The following is a 6,979-nucleotide window of genomic DNA, read 5'->3' on the forward strand; positions in this document are numbered from 1 at the left end:
TCCCTCTCTCTCTCCCTCTCTCTCTCCCTCTCTCTCTCCCTCTCTCTCTCTCTCCGGCCGACCAACAACACACCTTAACCCAAACCCTAACATGAACCCTTACCCTGACCCAAACCGTAACCCTAACCCTAGGTCTAACCCTTACCCTATCCCTAACTCTTGTATAGTTTGCTCAGTGGACCTTGTCATGGTAAGTGCCGGCCCTCTGCGGAACTCCTCCCTGAAAATGTAGTTTTCTGGAATACAGGGTGTCTTTAAAAAAAAGAAGGACCCATTAAATGGCAATAAATCAGTCATCTGTACAATTTCGATTAAGCTTCAAACAAATAAAATTCTGATGCTCTCGTGGTCTAGAGGTTACAGTGTTCTCCTCTCATTCAATATGTCCCACATTCGAAACCTGACAGCGACAAAAATTTAAAGTTTTCTTTTCTAAAATGTTCTCCTTTCACCTCTCTAACCATGTTCTGTCGTCTGATTTCATCTTCACTTTTTACCCCCCCTCCTCCCCCTCCTCTGGACTCCTGCACTCCTTTTGTTGCCTGTCTACTGCTTCTTTGCTTCCTACTGCTGTCTTTCAGCCATACCTGCGATCTTATGTCTCAGTCAACTCGGATAAGGGCGTAAAATCTCGAAGGTCCCATATTGAAGTTTTACACATTAAAAATCCCTTGATGGTCCAATATCAATAAGAGTAGGCTTCAGCCACCACCTGGGCAAAATTCAAAATTGATAATTCCTGTCAAACTGAAAATGTTTAATGTAGGGACATCAAATCTGTAAATATAATTTAGGATGAAAATCATGGTTTGTCATATTGACTCCTGTCTGTAAGTGTAGCGTACCCATGGTTGAATTTTATTTTTTTAAAGTTTTGTTGAAGCCAGTCGAAAGATGACCGAGTTAAACAGCCCTTTAAATGGGCCCCTCTTTTTATTTAGACACCTGTTACTATCTCTCTATTGAAATAATGATAATGATTAGATTAAAATATATTGAAATAGATTTATGCCATAAATAAACTTGATGATGGTTGCCTAATGTTTATCTTTATGACATGGTTTTTATTGTTTCATTACAGTGGGGAGATATTTGCTCACAAAACAAACGTGTGTGCCTCAGTGACAGAGACCTGGTCTATCTCCTGGACACGAGGAGAGAGCAAAGGTCGACCAGAAACTGGAGGAGGGTGAGGAACCGGGGAACAGAATTTTTACTGAAACAACAGACTTTAGCGAGACATAGAGGGAAAAGAAGACAAACTACAGTGGAGTCTGCTGAAACCAAACACGGTTCATCCGATAATCATGTGGCGGTAAACCTTAATAAAATAATATCTCTGATTTTTTTCTTCAGTTGAACCAGATATCAGGCTGGAATCTCATCACTACGAATGACAAAGTACAGAGAGCTATTTTAGTACAGTGGAATTCGGATTCAACGAGGTCGCCGGGCCTGACCTAAAACCTCGTTGAATCCGAGTGTTCGGTATAGCAAACATGAGGTTTTGTGTAGATAATTACGGGCACTTAGTAAGTATAAAGAGAAGTCTCAAGTAGTGCCTGAAATGCCTCCTAAGTATGAGCTGTGTAAAAAAAGACCCCATTCGTTCAAATGCACACGCCTGTGTCATCTCGATTGTTTATCAAAAAGTTGTGTTGCTGTGTAGAGCCTAGCATACGGCCACTTTAGATTCCATAGACCAGCGCACAATTCATCACGTAGATCTACGTCAAGACTAGCTTATCATTGTAATAGTGATCAGTTGCCGAGGGGGAAAAAAGACTGACGCGTTTGTATCTGCGACGTTCAACGCCCGGACCGCTAGTGCTCCCTGCCCCCCAGACACGTACACACAGCCACACGTGTGCAGGCCGCCCATCTGACCCCGACACACGCTAGAGTAGACATGTGTGCGTGTCAGCAACGCATGTGTTGGTATGAAAAAAGGCCGCTGATTGGTCGCATGCAATCGGCTAAGTGAATAACGGTTCACGGTGCAGGTGCAATGGATGGTTTCCGGGAATAGATAAAGTTCGTTGTGGGAGAAAAATGAGTGAAGCCACGTCTGCGGGGGGTGTTCACCCTGGCAGCGACCTCGTTGAATCCCACCTCGCTGATTTAAGTGCTCATTGAATCCGGGTTATTTTTATTGATTTTAAAGAAGAAGAAAAAACCGGGGAATCTATCTATTCTCGTTGAATCCGAGTTCTCGTTGAATCCGAGTTCTCGTTGAATCCGAGTTCTCGTTGAATCCGAGTTCTCGTTGAATCCGAGTTCTCGTTGAATCCGAGCTCGTTGAATCCGAGTTTCACTGTAGCTGTTATGCTGATGGCAAGGGATGTTCTAAACTATCTACGTATAAAATGTTATAGGTGTGATCTATCAGGGGGAACTAGGCTCCTTGAAAACCTGTCTTCCTGTCATTGCCGCATTGTTGGTGTTTGTTTATTTACATGTTTTTGCTGTGATAATAGATTGATATAGTTGGTGTAACACACAATTCTATACTGGAAATACTATTTGAAATAGAGTCATGCCTTTTAAGGCTCATTGAGAAAGTTGACTTCAGACGGATGTCTCTATATATAAAACTCATAAAATTAGGAGCATACTTTTGATTATTTCTGATGTGAGGAAATTGCATTCTCTGTCCCCAGCTGTTTCCATCTGTACTTTTTACCTGTGCTGAAAGTGGCTTGAAAGAGCACCAAAACTGGTCCCTCACACCGGTGGAGCAACTGGCTGTTGCTATGGAGAGAAGCTTTCTACGTAAAACATCATCTTTTTCCGAGTTGAACATTCCAAAGTAAACCATGGTCTTGTTCTTGTTTAGTGTGTGTTTGTGTGTGTGTACTTAATCATAGTGAGTGTGTGTGTGTGTGTGTGTGTGTGTGTGTGTTTGTGTTTGTGTACTTAATCATAGAAAATGCTCCTTGCCTCAGAAAGTGATTTTCCCATTTCCCTCTTGGTTTCCCTTTGCCACCACTATTTGTGTTCCTCTTTCTGCTGGGCTGATATTTGCTCCAATCAAGTCATTGATGCTCTAGCTGTTCCCGTCTTTTTCTTGGTCTTCCCCTTCCTCTGTTTTCTTATACCTTTCTGTGGATAACAATTTTACCCAGAGCTTCTGTGTTTTTGTGAGCCAAAATAAGTGAGCTTTGTGATCTAATTAAATCTATAAATAAACAGTTCTTTATCTCGAGCTTTTTCAAGATTCTCCATTTGCATTATTTCTACGTATTTGTTTCTTTTTCATTTTGTTTCAGAGCCCAACAGTCGTGCGTACCTGAATGCCATAGAAATCTCGCCCTTCCTTGAGATACAGCCATAGTTCTCAACACTCAACCATTCATCTAAGAAACGCGATTCTACAGACAGGGTGAGTAATTTTCGAGAATCGCGTGGAGACATCTAAACAGCTGGGAGATGTAATCGACAAGCTTACACTGAAATATGGGGGCAGGGTACGTTATGTCGCTGTCACAAAATGAGCAATAATTGTAGGCAAGGCTACTGCAAGTCATTTATTTTAAGGAAGAGTCTAAGTAGTCCCCAATTGGGGTCTACGTAGTCATGGTGTCTAGGTAGTCCCCAATTGGGGTCTACGTAGTCATGGTGTCTAGGTAGTCCCCAATTGGGGTCTACGTAGTCATAGAGTCTAGGTAGTCCCCAATTGGGGTCTACGTAGTCATAGTGTCTAGGTAGTCCCCAATTGGGGTCTACGTAGTCATCGAGTCTAGGTAGTCCCCAATTGGGGTCTACGTAGTCATAGTGTCTAGGTAGTCCCCAATTGGGGTCTACGTAGTCATAGAGTCTAGGTAGTCCCCAATTGGGGTCTACGTAGTCATGGTGTCTAGGTAGTCCCCAATTGGGGTCTACGTAGTCATGGTGTCTAGGTAGTCCCCAATTGGGGTCTACGTAGTCATAGAGTCTAGGTAGTCCCCAATTGGGGTCTACGTAGTCATCGAGTCTAGGTAGTCCCCAATTGGGGTCTACGTAGTCATAGTGTCTAGGTAGTCCCCAATTGGGGTCTACGTAGTCATCGAGTCTAGGTAGTCCCCAATTGGGGTCTACGTAGTCATAGAGTCTAGGTAGTCCCCAATTGGGGTCTACGTAGTCATGGTGTCTAGGTGGGCCCCAAAAATGTTGGATTGTGATTGGCTTGTTGAGCAAGCGGTAGTTTACATTGGCTGCTAGGCCTACTTACTGATCATCTCGGGTAGTATGTCTATCAAGTGTTACTATAATTAATTTATTTTAGCCTAGAGAGAAAGAGAGAGTATTTAATGTAATGAATAAACGTATGTAGATCTAGATCTAGATTTTGTTGTGCACCCAGCCAAGAGTGTGCAGTTCGGTCTAGATGTAGATTCTAGATCTAGATCTAGATCTAGTGGTGGCATGGTGGGCGAATGACCGAAGAGCGACTCTTGACTACTTGCCTGTGGATTGGCAGAGACACACTAGGCCTATCATGCAACTTGATTCACACATGGGGACTGGATCTAGTCCAGTCTAGGGGGCGGCCATTTTGGCAAAATGCTAACGAAAGTCCTGTATCACTTCATAATGAATCAAAAGTTTTTATTTTACACGTGTTATTTTATGTACGACGTGATGACCGGTTGTTGCAATCCTTACAAAAACATTTTCTCTCTTTCTTTCTTTCCACTGACAGATGTCTTCTGAACGTCAGAACCTGACAGAAATGTTCAGCTATCTGTCCGGAGAACATTCACGACGCTACCATGTTGAAGGGGACATCAGCGCTGCTTACTCAGAGATGGTCATCAACAGGATCTGTCGGTAGATTTGACTGGACGAAAGATGAAGCAGACAAAGAGATGTGGATAACTGAGTGGATCTGTGTGGATCGGAAAAATACCTCATGTCTAGCTCATCCCGAATATTCCCCACTATTTTTTAGCTCATCCCCAGTAATTTTTTATATGATCCCTATTATTTTCTAGCTCTTCCCTAATATTTTCCAGCTCTCTCCGAATATTCCCTACTATTTTTTAGCTCATCCCCTTTATTTACTAGATCTAGGTCATCCTTAATATTTTCCAGCTTGTCCCCAGTATTTTCTAGCTCTTCTCTAATAGTTTCTAGCTCATTCCAAACATTCCCCACTATTTTTTTAGCCCATCCCCAGTATTTTCTAGATTTTTCCTATTATTTTCTAGCTCATCCCTAATAATGTTTAGCTTATCCTCAGTATTTTCTAGGTCATCCCTAATAATGTTTAGCTTATCCTCAGTATTTTCTAGGTCATCCCTAATAATGTTTAGCTTATCCTCAGTATTTTCTAGGTCATCCCTAATAATGTTTAGCTTATCCTCAGTATTTTCTAGGTCATCCCTAATAATGTTTAGCTTATCCTCAGTATTTTCTAGGTCATCCCTTATATTTTTTAGATCATCCAGAATATTTCCCTCCCCCCTTTTTTTTTTTTTTAGCTCATCCCCAGTATTTTCTAGATTTTCCATATTGTTGCTAGCTCAGCCCTAATATTTTCCAGCTCATCCCCAGTATTTTCTAGTTTTTCATTTCCATATTGTTGCTAGCTCAGCCCTAATATTTTCCAGCTCATCCCCAGTATTTTCTAGTTTTTCATTTCCATATTGTTGCTAGCTCAGCCCTAATATTTTCCAGCTCATCCCCAGTATTTTCTAGATTTTCCATATTGTTGCTAGCTCAGCCCTAATATTTTCCAGCTCGTCCCCAGTATTTTCTAGATTTTCCATATTGTTGCTAGCTCAGCCCTAATATTTTCCAGCTCGTCCCCAGTATTTTCTAGATTTTCCATATTGTTGCTAGCTCAGCCCTAATATTTTCCAGCTCGTCCCCAGTATTTTCTAGCTCCTCCCTAATATTTTCTAGAACATTCCGAATATTTCCCACTATTTTTCATTTCGTCCCCAGTATTTTCAAGATTGTCCCTAATATTTTCTAGCTCATCCTCAATAATTTCTAGCTTATTCGTAATAATTTCTAGCTCATCCCCATAATTTTTTAGATTATTTTTATTATTTTCTAGCTCATCCCCAGTGTTTTCTAGTTCATAATACTTTCTAGCTCATTCCAAATATTCCCCACTTTTTTTAGCTCATCCCCAGTATTTTCTAGATTTTCCATATATGATTAGTAGCTCAATCCTAATATTTTCCTGCTGGTCCCCAGTATTTTCTAGCTCCTCCCTAATATTTTCGAGCCCATTTAGAATATTTCCCACTATTTTTCATCTCGTCCCCAGTATTTTCTAGATTGTCCCTTATATTTTCTAGCTCATCCCCAGTAATTTCTTGCTCATTCGTAATATTTTCTAGCTTATCCTCAGTAGGCCTATTTTCTAGATCATTCCTCTATTATTTTCAGCTTATCCCCAGTATTTTCTAGGTCATCCCTAATATTTTCTATAGCTCATCCAGAATATTCCCCATTGTTTTTTAGCTCATCTCCAGTAGTTTCTAGATTGTTCTTATTATTTTGTAGCTCATCCCTAATATTTTCCAGCTCACTCCGTATTCCCCACTACTTTTTAGCTCATCCTCAGTATTTTCTAGATGATCCCTATTATTTTTTATATGATCCCTAATGTTTTCTAGCTTTTTCTTGTGTGCGGCTTTCTCTCAGTTATCATTTTCATCATCACCACCACCATCATATTTCATGATCATCATGATCATCACCATCACCATCATCGTCATCGCTTTTGTCATCAAGTAGGACATTTTCAAACCCAAACCAAAGCAACCCTGAAGCAACTGGCGTCTGTGGTGTAGCGGTCAGGTGCTTCACCATTGCACGCAGGAGACCCAAGTTCAATTCCCGAGTGGGGAGAAGATTCCACCGATTATCTCGGTCTTTCTGTGGGATTTTGTATCCTTCTCAATCCGGGTTGGTCCTGACAGGCAGGGTCAAAACCCGCCTCCTAGATAATCTAAATTGTGTTGATGGGGGTGTAAAAGACACC

At 41.2% G+C, this 6,979-nt stretch overlaps 1 long non-coding RNA gene across 4 annotated transcripts in view; it reads left to right on the forward strand.

Moving 5' to 3' along the window:
• LOC101857440 overlaps positions 1 to 4,969 on the forward strand; it is a 15,983-nt gene extending 11,014 nt beyond the window's left edge. For 2 of the 4 annotated variants that reach the window (XR_004859140.1, XR_004859139.1), the window contains exons 2-5: positions 1,082 to 1,189; positions 2,661 to 2,809; positions 3,270 to 3,382; positions 4,682 to 4,969. This is a non-coding gene — a long non-coding RNA (uncharacterized LOC101857440). Of the gene's footprint in view, positions 1 to 710; positions 1,316 to 2,660; positions 2,810 to 3,269; positions 3,383 to 4,681 lie in introns of those variants that run through there. The other 2 variants (XR_220970.3, XR_001185266.2) reach the window with 2 other exon arrangements.
• Positions 4,970 to 6,979: the final 2,010 nt, after the last annotated feature.

This window comes from Aplysia californica, unplaced genomic scaffold (assembly GCF_000002075.1).
Source record: "Aplysia californica isolate F4 #8 unplaced genomic scaffold, AplCal3.0 scaffold00695, whole genome shotgun sequence".
Classification (NCBI taxonomy): Eukaryota; Metazoa; Mollusca; class Gastropoda; order Aplysiida; family Aplysiidae; genus Aplysia; species Aplysia californica.